The following is a 15,977-nucleotide window of genomic DNA, read 5'->3' as shown; positions in this document are numbered from 1 at the left end:
AATGCAATGGCCCATTTGGCCACCCGGCCGGATGCGTCCCGGCTGCCTATGATCTCGGCAAGCGGGGCAGTGCACACGACCGTGATGGGGTGCTCTTGGAAGTAGGGCTTCAGTTTCTTGGTAGCGAAGTACACCCCATAGCACATCTTTTGGTAGTGCGGGTAGTTTTGCTTTGAGCTGGACAGCACTTCGCTGAGATAGTATACTGGCCTCTGGACTAGCTGGGCTCGGCCTTCCTCCGGGCGCTGGACCACAACAACAGTGCTGACGACTCGGCTAGTCGCGGCGATGTAGAGGAGCATGGGCTCCTTCTCAGTCGGTGCAGCCAGGACATGCGGACTGGTCATCATTTTCTTCAACTCATGGAAGGCTTGGTCGGCTTGATCATTCCACTCGAAGTGAGTGGACTTCTTCATGAGTCGGTACAAGGGGAGAGCCTTTTCTCCTAGTCGGCTGATAAAACGATTCAGGGAGGCTAAGCAGCCAGTGAACTTCTGCACATCTCGCAGCTTGGTGGGAATCTCCATCCTCTCGATGGCCTTGATCTTGACGGGGTTGCACTCAATGCCGCGTTCGGAGACCAGGAAGCCTAGCAGCTGGCCGGCTGGCACTCCGAACACGCACTTCTCGGGGTTGAGCTTGATCTGGAATCGGCGCAAGTTGGCGAATGTTTCTTTCAGGTCTTCCAGCAAGGTACCGCGCTTCTCTGTCTTCACCACAATGTCTTCTACGTAGACGTGGGCATTTCTGCCGAGTTGTTTCAAGAGACATTTCTGCATGCAACGCTGAAAAGTGGCACCGGCATTTCTCAAGCCGAATGTCATAGTCAGGTAGCAGAAAGCTCCAAAGGGTGTGATGAAGGCAGTCTTCAGGCGGTCAGCTGGGTCCAACTTGATCTGATGGTACCCTGAGTACGCATCCAAAAAACTTAACAGCTCGCATCCGGCTGTGGAGTCTATCACTTGGTCAATCCGTGGCAGAGCAAACGGATCCTTTGGGCAGGCCTTGTTCAGACTGGTGTAGTCTATACACATACGCCACTTGTTATTCTTCTTCAGAACCAAAACGGGGTTGGCAAGCCATTCTGGAAAGAACACTTCCATGATAAAGCCAGCGGCAAGGAGCCGGGCTATCTCTTCTCCCACAATTCTTCGCTTCTCTTCTGACAGTCGGTGGAGGGGTTGCTTGACCAGCTTTGCATCAGCTCGGACATGTAGCTCGTGCTCGGCGAAATCCTTCGGGACACCCGGCATGTCCTTTGGGGACCATGCAAAGATGTCTCGATTCTCACGGAGGAAGTCGACGAGCTCGCCTTCCTATTTACTGTCCAAGTTCGCCCCAATGACAGCGAACCTCTTCGGGTTCTCCGGGTCCAGAGGTATCTTCTTCGTCTCTTTGGCAGGCTGGAAGGAGCCCTGCGCATCACAATCCTTGGGGTTGGGGGACAAGGCCGGCTGCTTGCCGGCCATGGCCACAACCCGTTCCAGCATCTTCTTCTCTTCTGCCACCACGAGGGACTCGGCCAGCCGGCTACTGGCCATGGCGCACTCGATGGACTTCTTGTAGTCACCGGCTACTGTGATGATCCCCTTCGAGCTCGGCATCTTCATCTTTAGGTAGGCGTAGTGGGGCACAGCCATGAACTTGGACAGGGCAGGTCGGCCAAGCAGTGCATGATAGGGGCTCTCCAAATCCACTACCTCGAACCATATTGCTTCTCGGCAAAAATGATCTTTGTCTCCGAAGAGAACATCCATTTTGATCTTGCCGATTGGGGAGCAAGACAGGCCAGGGACGATACCATGGAAGACGGTGCGGCTCGGCATGAGCTGCTTCGCTTTGATGTTCAGCTTCTCCATGGTATCGCGGTACAGTATGTTGATACTGCTTCCGCCGTCTATCAGGACGCGGGAAAATCTGGCAGCTCGCCTCTCCGTCGCGAGGGTGACGTCCAAGACCATTGCATAGGAGCCAGGCGAAGGCATCACCTCTGGGTGGTCGGCCTGGCTCCAGCTGATTGGCTTTTCAGACCAGTGCATGAACTCGGGGGCGCTAGTGGCGACTGCATTCACTTCTTGGTGCTGTCGGCGTCGGCTGCGCTTGTCGTCGGCTTGACTAGTGAAGACGACGTAGGCGGCGTGCTCTTCGGGGAATTCGTCTTGGATGGCGCCGACAGCCGGCCGAGCCGCCGGCTGCTGAGGGCTGGAGGCGGCGGGCTGGGAGGCGGAGGCGGCAGCATTCCCTCGCCCTTGGTGATGCGGGTGAGCCAGTGGCATTTCCGGGTTGTGTGGTTGGACGGCTTCGCGCCGCTGTGGAACTTGCAGGGGGCGTCGAGAGCTTGTTCGTAGGAGAAAGACGGCTGCCAAGCCGGCCTTCCACCCTTCTTCTTGGGAGCGGGCCGTTCTTCGGGCTGCTTGTCTTCAACTGTGGCCACCTGCCGACTAGTGGAAGTCGGCATGGGGGCCTTGCGCTTGTGATCGTTCTGGTAGGGGCGCCGGTTGGGGTCGCCAGCCGGCGTCTTGGGGGCCGGAGCAATCACTTTCCCCGAGGCGTCCACTCGGAGCTCCGTTTTCATTGAGGAGTCAGCTGTGGCGTACTTGTCCGCGATGACCAGCAACTCATCGAGGGTAGCCGGCTCGTCGCAGAGGAGTCGGTGCTTGAGGAGGGTGCCCTCTTGGCACCCGACGGTGAAGTACTCGATGGCCTGGACCTCGTGCACCCCCTCACAGGAGTTGCGGAGCTCGGACCATCGCGTGAGGTAGTCGCGGGTCGACTCGTTGGGCCCTTGGACGCAGAGGGAGAGCTGGCGAGGCTTGGGAGGCCGCTTGTAGGTGCTGGTGAAGTTGCGGACGAAGACTTCGGTGAAGTCCAGCCAACTGTTGATGCTGTAGGGCTTGAGGCTGTTGAGCCATGTGCGCGCCGTGCCTTGTAGCATGAGGGGGACGTACTTCACGGCGACGCGCCGATTGCCGTTGGCTATGTTGACGGCCGTGGAGTAGTCGGTGAGCCAATCTTCCGGCTTCACCGAGCCGTTGTACTTGGGCGTGTCTCTGGGGAGCGAGAACCCTTTGGGGAAGGGCTCGTCGCGGATGCGGGGGCCAAAGCATGGCGGGCCGACATCGTCTTCTTCTTCTAACGCCAAGGATCGAGCAAGGCGGTCGATCCTGTGGCGGGCGTCATTCTCGCCAACTCCTTCTCGGCGGCTGAGTCGGTCGCCAAGAGTCGGGTGTGTGATAGGCGGCGGAGTGAGGCGTCTTTCTCTTCGAGGCGGGGGAGGAGGCAGATTTCCTTGGTGTTCAACCGCTCGAGGGCGGCCTTCCGCGTCGCGCTCGATGGTAACGCGAGTCCGGCTGCGGCTGGCAGCCGGCTCCTTGTCTTTCTTCTGGCGCGCGCCGCTCGCAGTCGGCGAGCGGGACGTCGCGGCGTGCTTCCGGCGCGGGGGATGACTATCAGCACGGGCGCCGGCTTCGTGCCGTTCTGCAGCCGCGTCGATCAGCTGCTGGATCCGTCTTGCCATGTAGGGGAGCTCCTCTGCTCCCAGCCCATCGAGCTCTTCTGCGGCCGCCTGAGCGGCTCGCAGATTCTCGAGCGGGGTGGCGTAGACGGGGCGATCTGCCCCCAGCATGCTGGCGACGGCCGCGCCGCGCTTCTGGACGAAGCCGGCTCGGCTAGGGCCGCTAGGCGGCGGCGTACCGAAGGCGGCGCGGTCGACTTCGCGCTGGTGGGCCTCGGTGAGGCGTCTCATGGAGGCTATCTTCTGGCCCTCCGCGATGAGGGCGAGGCGGCGTGCCTCCAGGTTCTCGGCGTCGGCGTCGGCCGGGATGGGGGCGGAGAGGTCATGCATTGCCGCTTGCAGGGCGTCGTGGGCATTCTCGCCTGAGTTGGCGACGTGGCTGATGACCAGCACTTCGGTGACAGCGCTGCTGCCGCTGTCAGCTCGAGTGAGGGGGTCATCGAAGACCACCACGTCGGAGGGGTAGGCGTCAAGCGATGCTGTGTCGGAGTCGATGAGCATCGGGTCGGTGGAGCCGACCGACTCCATGTCTGCAGCAGGCTCGCTGGAGACGTGAAGCTGGTCGAGGAGGCTGACGAGGCGGTTCTCGGGGTAGTCCGTGCCCGCGTTGGACGCGGGCTCGTCGGAGATGCGAGTCTCGCCGAGAAGATCGGCGAGGCGGCTTGCCGCGCAGGCGTCGTCGACGCCTTGCAGCGCGTCGGGGCAAGCACCGTCGGGCGTAGCAGGCTGGCTGCGCTCGCGGGGGAGGAAGAGGGTTCCCGTCCAAAACAGGTCTCCGGACGACGGTGCACCTGGCCCCACGGTGGGCGCCAAATGTCGGGTGGTTGGTGCGACATATGCCAACGGATGGCTTATCATTGTGGGTGCCAATAAGACATCGCCGGTGCCTGGAAACGGGATGAGGCGAAGACATGCACGCCGGCGGATCTTACCCAGGTTCAGGGCTCTCCGAGGAGATAACACCCCTAGTCCTACTCTGTGGGGTCTCCGCATGATCACTAGATCAAGGAAAGGTAGCTACAATCGCTCCTAGAGCTGTTGGGATCAAGGGAGAAGAAGAACAAGGCTAGCTCTTGCTTCTCTCTATCTATGGTGTGTGTGTGCTATGCTTAGAAGCCAACCCTTTGCATGGGTGCTCCGGGGGGTTTATATAGGCCTACCCCCTGGGGGTACAATGGTAATCCGGCTGGGCACTGGTCCCAGCCGTCAGTGTCTACGCTCGCCGGCTTCTCCGCCGGCTGTTGGGTCCCGCCGGCTGCCGGCTTCTTGGTCGACAGGCCGGCCCCACTGCCTAGGGTCTTGTCAGCGGCTGCTTACTGTAGCCTCGCCTCTGATGACGAGGGCTTTGTCGACGTAAGCGTGGCTACAGTGGGCCGCCTCGGGGGCTCTCACTGTAGCCTTACCTCGTCTTGTCTCCTTAATGGGGCTCCTGCTTCGAGGAAGGGGGGTGGCCGGCTTCTGGGGGCCGGCTACGCCCTTGGCCGACTGGGGGAGGCCGGGCCGCCTCCGTGCCTCTCTCTGGCGGAAGGGGCCCGCCGCCTGCGGGCCGTACAGGAGTTGGTCGTGGATGACGTTGAGGCTGGCATGGCTACAGTGCCGAGCCGCACAGGAGACGGTCATCTCGTACGGTCTCCTGTGGCGATGCCTTCCTCGGGCCTCGGAGGTAGTGGGCCACACTGTGGCCACACCCCGTCTTGTCGCCGTTATGTGGGTGTAGCTTTGGTGGTTGTGGTCTCGGCCGGCTTCTTGGAGTCGGCGTCCTTCTTGGCCGGCTCCTTGGAGTCGGCTACCCCGTAGTCGTCCTGGGGAGGGGTTGCTGAGGCTGGGTCGCCTTTCGGGAGTCGGCCTCAGAGGTAGCCGGCCAGAGAAGGCGGCCCAATGCTCGGAGTGCTTGGAGGCCCGAAGGCCTGATAATTTTTTCAGAAGAACCAGGGGCAGTCGGCTAGGCTACCCGTGGCCATTTACTCCGACAGCGATTTTTCTATTTTCCAAGCTTATTTAGTTATAATAACACCACGACAACCTAGCGCCGCTCTTCGTGCGTGCCCATGCGTCTAAGGGTTAGACGACGCAGAGGAGAGAGAGATCGTAGACCTGGGACCCACAAGTAAGTGAGTCAATGGTCATGCACATGTTGACGAGCCACTCCCTCTACTCTACTCAACGTAATACTGTATAAAATCAAGTTATGGGACAAAGCGAACAACCGTTGTTGTTTCAGGCTATCGCCTTACACTTTGTAGTCCAGGTTGCCAGTTCGAATCTCGTCTTTCAGATTTGTTAGTTTTAGGTCCAAATTTTGATCAATGACAAGTGGGACCCCCGCGTGTTGTTCCGATATTTCAGTGTAGGATGGTTTCTTTGAAGAAACACTCTGCACGGTTAGACAAGTAACGACACAAGTTACGTGTATTTTGCAAGTTTAGGAATAAAAATGATAGCAGCATAGAATATCACATCCACCCCGCATCTTAGATGCTACGGTGATACGAGTTTTTACGTCGTTGGAACAGAGATCCAATGGCTTGGGAGTAGTCTTTGTAATTATGCGCAATTTCCAAACTCTCCAAGGTTTTTTTGCAAATAAAACATTCAGGCCTCGTGTGTGCCCTGCTTCTTGGATCCAAGGGCTCCCAGTTGCTCATATTAGGCGCTCCCCATAAATTAATTAGCCGTTACGGTGATACAAGCATCTAGGTCGTATGATCTGTGATCATATACCACATGCGTAGTACTTGTACTTTCTGCGCAATTCCCAAACTCTCTCAGGCGTATATTGCAAAAACATTCAAACCTCCTACTGTGAGCCATTAGATCTCCGGGAACTCGTATCACCATAGAATCTACGGTGCGAGAGCACCTCATATTATCCCGTGCGAGAAAACATCAGGTGCTCTCGCAGCTTGGATGTTACGGTGATACGTGCGAGCTTCGAGGTTGTTCGATTTGAGATCCAATGGCATCCGAGCAGTCTTTGTGCTTGTAAGAAGTGGATGAACTCTTTGGGGGCTTTTCTGCAAAATAACATTCAAACCACCGAGGAGTTGTTGGATCACAGATCCAACGGTTCCGAAGAGCTTGTATCACCAAAGCATCTAAGGTGTGGTAGCACATGATATTCTTACATACAGGAGAATATGAGGTCCTCCTTCATCTTAGATGCTATAGTGATACGAGCTTCGAGGTTGTTGGATATGGGATACAAGGGCATTTTAGTAGTTTTTGTACAAATTGTGTGCAATTCTAAAACTCATTAAGGTTTCCCGTAAAAATATTAAGACATCATGTGAGCTGCTATATCTCAGATCTACAAGCTCCAAGCAACTCGTATGAGCATATAACATATAAGGTGTGGGGGCACATGATATTCTCCCGGGGAGGGGGTGCACAACCAATCGGTGTTTGGAAGGGTGGGGACAAATATAATGTTCAAATAATATAATCTAAAAAATCCTAAATAGAGCTTCACAATTTTATCTAAGGTAATCTACATAGCTCTGCCTAAACACAACATTTGCATGTTTGTAGTACTAGACTTAATATTCATGTTTCAGTTTCCTATTCATTTTAAATATTGAATTGAGGACCGTGCATGTCTTACATTTTACTCCCTTCGTTCCTAAATATTAGTCATTTTGGATATTTCATCTGGACTGCCACATACAGATGTATATAAACATATTTTAGAGTGTAGATTCACTCATTTTGCTCCCTATGTAGTCACTTGTTGAAATCTCTAAAAGACAAATATTTAGGAACAGAGGGAGTATTTTTGAATTCGTGTCATACATGCATGGTTTGGAAAAATAGATGCACTATACTTACTGGATTGTTGTTGTATTCCTGTGTGTGTGTGTGTGTCTGTGGTCATATGCTTGATACATACAAAGTTTTCTCACCACCATACCATTCATCTTTTAAATTTGAATTTGTAATGAAAAACTTACTAGGGATACCATGAAATGTGAAATCCATGTTGAGATCACTTTATCACAAACTCACTTTAATTCAAGAACTCGTCGTAAATCAATTACCAGGTTGAGATTACTATTTCCAAGGAAAATACTGGCATTGTAATACATATAGATTCGTTTATCAATTTAAAAGATTCCTTTCGTATTCTCGAATGGACCATCATGGAGGTAGAGTGTATGGGACAAAGCAAAGTAGTTGCCATGAATAACATTACTTACACATAAGTCCTAGACAAACACCTACAAGTGGCATTTTCCTTCATCTTCAGTATAATATTTCCATGATGAGAAGATACACACATAGGATTAAACAACATAAAATGCGATAGATCATAAACTACGAATGGCTCGTTGTGCTTCCTCCACAGGAATAGGTGTACTAACTGGTGGAGTTGGGGTTCACCATGGTAGTACCGGCGCTTTGGGCACCGGAGCTGCCTTACTAACTGCTGTTATTTGGGAGCTGTGTGGTGGAGATGGTGCTGTGTCAACAAGAACTGGGTTACTATCTACTGGGGTTGGGGTTAGATTGGGTGAAGCTGGTTCTCTGTCCATCGTAGTAGGGGTACAATCTGCGAGAGTCTGGGTTATGTGTGGTAGGGCTACTTCTCGTGCATGTACAACCAAGGTGCTATCTCCACCAAGAGGTAGCACCGTTTTATTTGAAGATCATGTTTTTACTCCGCTAGATACTGCCATGACCCGCTCCAATTCAAATGGCTGATAAATAGGAAACATACTTGAATGTACAGACATTGTATGAGAGACAGATGCAATAGACAGTGTGGAAAAAAGAGGGCATGAAATAGTTGACATGTATATTGTTTAACTAAAACGGATAGCATGACATAATTTCACATATATGATGTCTATCTAAACTGGATAGCATAGCATGACATAATTCAAACATATGATGACTAACTAAACAGGATGGCATGAGATAATTATATGATGTCTTTAGTAAACAGGTTCGCATGACATAATTCACATACATGTTATCTAAGTAATCAGGATCGCATGATTTAATTCACATATGTGATTTATATGCTAAGCAGAGGGCATTCACATATATGATGCCTGAACTAAGAACATGGAGTTGAATATTGTGTATATGATGTCTAAACTATGCAATGCAAGACACCATATGCATGATATGAGCAGTATAACCGTGGCAAGTTAGAGCATACACCTCGGTGGGGGAATATGACTGGTCATCTGTCTCTGAATCCATCTCTGAGGAGCTATCGGGACCTAGCAAGAGATCTGCTTCGACAGGTAGCACTGTCTGCTCTGAAGGCCTTGTTTTCACTCCAGATTTTTTCCATCACCCACTCAAATGGTTGATTCACAGGAAAAGTAGTTTAATGTACAAACATTGTCGACAAATGGAAATGTAATGAAGAAAAGGATGGGCAAGATATCATTCAAAGATGTGATGCCTGGTTAAACAGGATGGCATTGCATATTTCACATATATTATGGCTGGCTAAAAGACATGAGACTGCATAATTCCCATATATGATATAGAAACTAAACAGGTGGCATTACAGAACATGTCTAAATTAAGCAGCTGAGATATATGATGTCGAATGTAGGCACTGCAAGGCAACATATGCATGATATGACTAACATCATCATGCCAAGTTAGAGCAAATACCTTAGGGGGTAAATAGGAGTGGTCGGCTACGTCTAAATCCGCCTCAGAACAGATATCTTCCTCTGGATTACAATCTAGAGAGGGGGGAGGGTTTGCCCTTGAACCCACCATGGAGCGATGTCTGCATGACATTGTATTGCCACGCAAAACTCTTCTCTTTTTCTCTACATGTTCAGCACGACTATGTACAATATCTGACATGCATATGAAAAAAATAGTGAGATTATGTAAGGAGAGCATGCAAAAATCTATAGTGGTGGTAACAACCAGTGGATGGATCCAAAAATAATGATAGCAGGCTGATGATTGCTTTAATTTAATAAAATACAGATGATGCTTACTTTACTATTTGTTTCCCAACCAAGATGAGCACCATAGGCATACCCTAGGGGAACCAGATATTAGACAGAGGTACTATTCATTGCTGCCTCAATATGTGCCCCACAACTAATTTTAGAACTCAAGTTTGAACATTAATTTGGACCTGACTTGGAGTCTAAGAGGTGAACAGGACGATAAAGTAGCAGGTGATATTAAGCAATGCATACCATAAGCAGAAACAAAAGAGCGCGACCAGCTCTCTTGTGGACCCGTGTACTCCTCAGGTTCATCCGCTGAGTCGATGATGGTGATGCTGTTGCAGTGGGTGCCAGCGACAGGGAAGGAGATCTGAGGTGGTGAAAAATGGCCAGGATTATTGATGTCTAGTTTGGTAGATGCTTCTGTCGATGGAGCAGCTCAGGTGAGGTGGACGACGTCGTGGCAGGAGCAGGACAAACCACAAAAAGTTTTCTTCGACACCTACCTGTAACTGAAGTAATTATGTAAGGGCTCCTTTGGCTTGCAGGATTCTAAAAACGCAGGGATAGGAAAAACACCGGAATAGGATAGGAATGCACGTGGGAAATAGAGCATTTGTAAACACATGATTCTGTCAACTTGGGTGTTTGGTTCCCAGGAATTGGAAGAGCAGAGGAATGCAAAGAAACATGGCCAAATTAAAGTGAAACCATATGAAAGCGTGTACAGTTAGAATGTTATTCTGTCACTAATGCACTTGGTCTTGTTTTCGTGCATAGGATTTTGAAAAGTAGGTCCAGGTGGATGTTTTGCTCCATTCCTTTCAACAAAATGCAGGAATAATTGAATAGTAGTGTGCCATAGGAAAATTTCCTATTGCTATGTTTTTCCTGCAGTTTTTCCTTTGAACCAAAATAGCCCTAATGGATCGACATGAATGTAGAGTAATAAGTGATGCGACAAATGCACAACCTCTTTGTCGTACCCGTGTCGACCTCGGCATCATTGGGTTGGTTGCTGAAGAAGTTGAGGCAGAGGTGGTTGTCGGAGGTCTGGAGGAAGATCTGAGGAATCTATAGATGGTGTCCAGGGCACTGCTCTGTTGTGATGGATGGTTCCGTCGTTGTTGCAACTCCGGCGAGCCGTAAGATGTCGAGGCTAAAGCAGTACAAGACAGACATCATTAATCTCAAGTGGGATTCTAATAGCATCTCCCATAGATGATCTAAAATACATTACCAAAAAGTGATAGATGTAAAATTTACATCACCAAAAAACACCTGACTACAACAGATGAGGTAAAAACTGTTGACTCTGAACTTAATTGTCAAAACTGAATTTTACTGTGGAATCTGAATGTTACTATCGAAACTGCACACAATGGTAGTAGAGAGGAACTTCACATGTAGTTTAGGGAGGGCCTGCAGTTCATCTTCAGCCTCCACCCCCCTGAGCCGCCAGCCACCACCGGCCGAACCGCCGGCCCCCGCCGCCCGACCGCCCGAAAACCACTCCCCATCGCTGGTCCGTCGCTGCCCCGGCCAACCGTCTAGGCCCCCCGAGCCGAGCTTTTTCTCCGAAGATCCCCACGCCACCGCCCCACCACCATGCCCCCACTCCCGGCGACCACCGCCCCCACTCTGAACACTAAGATAGATAGTGGGGTACCTCTCCGGCGAGCCCCCCTCCCCGCTGCGGCTGGTTCTTCCTTAACTCCGGCGAGCCCCCCCTGAAAGTCGAATGACCCAAAAGTTGATTCAATCAACTGAAGTGTAGCTAAATCAGAGCAGACCAACAACACGAGCGAGGGGGAGAGCAGAGCGAGTGAGTGAGCGAGAGCCGGAGCAGCAGCAGTAGTGCGAGCGAGAGCCCGACTAGCAGCAGCAAATCCGGCTGGTATGGCCACCACCGCCGAAGAGGCCTCGCACTGGGGGAGAGCCGTCATGGAGATGTCGCCCATGGCGCCAGTTTCGACGTAGCCGCGCCATGGGGGTGCGGGATGGAGCACCGTTAGCGCCGGGAGGTCGAGTTAAGGAGAAGGTGCGATGTGATGAGTGTACAACCCCTTTGGTGGCGCCGAGTAGGCCTCGGCTTCGTCTGAGGAGTCGGTGAGGATGCTGCGATTCCGGTGGAAAAGGTTAAGGCGGCGCTGTGGGGATGGAGCTGGCTCGATAGATGAGGCAATCATCGGAGCAGCTTCTTGGAGGTGGAGGACGGGTGGCTGAACCGGTGGGATGATGAGATGGACGACGGATCCTCATCCAGGGTGGTGGATGAGGGACGTCGAGCTATTGCAGTGGACGATGTCGTCGGGGAAGAGGCTCCGCTGGGCAGCGGTGAGGTGGCGGGCGGAGGAGGGTGGGGTTTCACGGCTGGAGCAGAGAGGTTATGGCGGCCTAGGATTTTGAATGGTGAAAAGGAGGCAATGGGAGGGGGGAACCATGACTTAGGGACGCACTTGTCCAAAATGTAGGGTGTGTTACAAAAGTACCCCCACCAATTTGAACTAGCGGCCCTTTCGGCTCAGGGTTAGAAGGGGTATTTCGCGTGTCGGGATTTGGCAGCTGGAGGGAGTTTTCGCGCGCATTGTAGTTTTGGGATAGCAAGGCACGGGTTGTGAGGGCGCGAGATTTGGGAGCACGATATCTTAATTTTCGGGATATAACAAGGCGCGGGTTGAATTTTAGGGACAAGCCTAATGTGTAATATTGTACTTGTACATACCAAATCAACTTGCACTTTCCTCAACAAAAAAATGAAAAAAAGAAAACTATTCACACCACACAAAGAGAGAGTCTTGGCCCATTTTACTATACAAATGCTATTCAAAGCTATGAATCCATGTTATGTCCAATTAAATTTTTTTGCTGGCTGTGTAATGCATGTAACCTACTCATACCAACATTTTAGTGCATTCCAACGTCTATACTACCGCTGCAATTCGAACTAAATTTGAATTCGTTTCTCTATTTGAATATGAATCTACAATCATGATTGTTGCCAACTTAAACCATCATTCGTGTATTACATTAACAACACACCACATGATTACTATAGAGATAGATATGAACTATGTGTATTATGTGAACTCGAATTCAATTTTTGAATACACTTGATGTTGATTCCAAATAATAGTACATTTGATGTATGAACTAGATATTCATAATCTAAACCATGTTCCATACGTACACCATGTTTATCACATCACACAAAGTATAGTGCCCCGCCCCCTACATTATGACACGTATTTTGCCCTGAGCTGCAAAAGCCACACATTATCACAAATTATAATCAATGTTCTATATATTATATGTAGTACTAGCAAGATGCCCATGCGTTGCACGGAACATCAAGATGATCGAGGGAAGGCCTTATTTGCAAATGTGGAGAGGGGTGTGGGTATATTTTTTCAAAATTGACATAGTTTCCTTCCTATCCTTCAGATATAAATCGGATGGCCTATATTGTAGGATGGCGGGCACACCATCATCACCAACTCTGTTCATATATATAATATATATTATATGTAGTATAACATGTTCATAACCACACCATGCGTATCACCGTTATATATATATTCACGCATGCGTCGGTTTAAAACACTAAGATAAATTCTTCAAATATCCAAATTCACTTTTTATAATGAATTATGATCTCTATTCGTCTTTTACACCCACACAATCCTCTTATCTTTGTAGCTAGCGCTAACTTTCTCTCGTGCATGCACACACGCGCCTCCCTCTCACCCTCCCTCAGCATTCTCTAGCTCCATCGCGCAAATTCGTCTTTTCACTTTAGGTTGTTCACTAACGATGTGTGTAGGCCCCCCAGCTCCTTCTTTACGGCACACACAGATCGATATGCCTCTCTAGCCAGGCGTGCCTACCACAAACACAAGCTTTCCCTCTTGTCTTCTCACCGTCCATGCCTCACTCCCTCCCCTCTTTTGATCGATCTCATACTCGCACACTCCTTCCCCCTCGATATAGTATGCCTCTCGCACCACCTCCTAGCTGCATCCCTCTCTCTCTATCCTTCTCTCCGGGCCTTATTTGCTTCTAACACATACATGCATGTATACCGATCGATCTCCCTACATATACCTAGGTTGAATTTAACTATTTTTCCCCACCCATCGATCGACGTACCTCACAAGTTATGTATCTCCTTTCTCCGACAAAGGACGATTGATCTTTCTATGTAGTTACGCCTGCTTACCACAGCCATATCGTCCCCCCTCATCATTCGTGCATGCCTCCTGACCCGTCTCTCACACGCACGTGCACAGACAGGCAGTCATCCCCTCTCTTATTGATATTGCAGGTGTGCCCTCCGTTTGTCTAGCAAGCCTCTCCCACCATTTGTTAGAAGCAACTCCACCACCAACCCCTGTGACACTCTAGGTCTATCTCTCTCCCAACCTTATTCCTCTCCTACACATATGCATGGATGCCAATCGATTTCCCTCAATACATAAGGTGGGTCTCTCTCCTCATCCACACATATACCAGCCATTGTACCTCTATAGTTAGGTCTCTCCCCCACCCCCCACAATGATAGTTGAGCGCTGTAGGTAGGTATCCATGCCACAGAGACAAACTGCACCTGTCCCTTCTCACGTTCCAGTAGGCCAGCCACCCTATATCTTTGTCGTGGGCACACAAAAATTCAATGGCACTCTTTATCGATCGCGCGCACACACACATTATCCCTCTCTTCGATTCTATGGATACCTCACGCGACGATACCTCCAATCTCTTCTCGCGGACCGCCCCCTCTATATATATGATATATCCAGGCCTCTATTTCACACACATTGCATATGTTACATTTTTTGATTCAAATATCATCGACACATATTCCCTGTCTATCTCTCACACCCCCCCAAAAAGCACTCACGAACCCACACACTATATCTTTCTACGTTTGTATCTCTCTCAAACAACCCCATGTAGGTGGTGTATGTACACAAAGAGAATAGGTGGATGTACTCACGCTTCGTGCCTAGCCACACCCGCGCGAGTGTGACGCCCGGATAATTAAGCTACAGTGAACCTCTGGTAATGATGCCACGTCACCTTGGTTACTGTTCATAAACTCATGTTGATTCGAAACCGATTCAAATTAAAATTGAAAATCAAGTCAAACGGTAAAGGTTTTCAAATATTAAAACTAAATGTTCGGGTGGAGCCAAATAATCCAGAAAGAATATTTATGAAGAAACCACGCTTTTATAAAGTATTTAAATAGACTATAATAAATAAAAGAACAACAAAACTATTAATTGAATACTCGTAACATAATAAACAAGATACAAATTACCTTAGTTAAGTATTAAATCATTTGTGGCAGTGACATAAGTTGTAACACTATTTTAGGTGTCACTTATATGTTTCATAAAACTCAAATAAGGAGGAAACTAGAAAGGCAACAGAAAAGAATAAATAAAAGAAAAGGAAATAAATAAAACAGAAACATAAAAAGTTAAAAGGCCTATTCTACAGGGCACTACGGCCCAACTAGCAAACTGGCCGGCCTAGCCCACCTCGCTCCCTCCCCTCCTCACGCTACAGAGGACAGGGGAGGGCGTGGAGACCATCCGCCGGCCATAGCCATGCCAGGTCGTGCGTGGCGCCATCCCCGACCTCCCCGACGTCTCCAAGGCCTCGCCGACGCCCCCGAAACCCTAGCCCCCTCGCAATCCTCCCCCTCATGCCCCTCGCTCTCTCTCCCACGCCCACCCGAGCTCATCGTCGTTGCCGCCCCGTCACCGCCACAGCCACCGAGCTTTGCGCCCCCGGCGAACATTCCTACTGGCTCCGTTGCATTCCTCCATGTCGTCCCCGTCGACCACGAACATGGGTTCGTTTGGAGATGCACCAGACCACCGGATTGGTCGTTGTCTTCCCCGTCAGCCGCCGCACAACCTCGTCATCGATTCGTCGTCCCCAAGGCATCCCCGAACCCAGTGACTTGCCCTACAGCCCCGATGTGAGCTCCTCTCTTGATCCTCGCATTTTCCCCGTGCTCGCACTCACTGCTAGCCCCGATTTCGTTCGCTAGCCGCTGCCCTCTATTGCCACGGCCGTCCCCGAGCTCGTCCATGGCCGCGCCATGATGCGCACGTCCTGCTCACGGCTGCGAGCCCGTCGTAACGGCATTGAGCTGTGCCCCGCGCACGCGTAGCCGCGCCCTGTGCCTCACGCCGTGCCCGCGCTAGTACGACCGCACTCGCCTCCCGCCTCTGTTCTTTCCCCTGTGCACGCCCCGCCACTTCTGCCGTCGCCCGCTGCTACTCAGCCGCTGCGCCGCTGCTTGCCGTCGCCGGCGCACACACCCTATCCGGACGCGCGTGACGCCTCGCCTGGCCGCCTGCATCTGCGCGCCACCCGCCTCTGCTTGCTGGTCGCCGCGGCCGCGGCCCACCCTCCCCGCGCGCTGCTTCTTAGCCGCACCCAGGCGCGCGACCACTGCGTACCCTGTGCCAAAGCCGCTCGCGGCCGCGGCTCCACATGCGCTCACATGCGAGTGG

The sequence above is a fragment of the Triticum aestivum genome, chromosome 4D (genome assembly GCF_018294505.1).
Source record: "Triticum aestivum cultivar Chinese Spring chromosome 4D, IWGSC CS RefSeq v2.1, whole genome shotgun sequence".
NCBI lineage: Eukaryota > Viridiplantae > Streptophyta > Magnoliopsida > Poales > Poaceae > Triticum > Triticum aestivum.
This window is presented reverse-complemented; position numbering follows the sequence as displayed.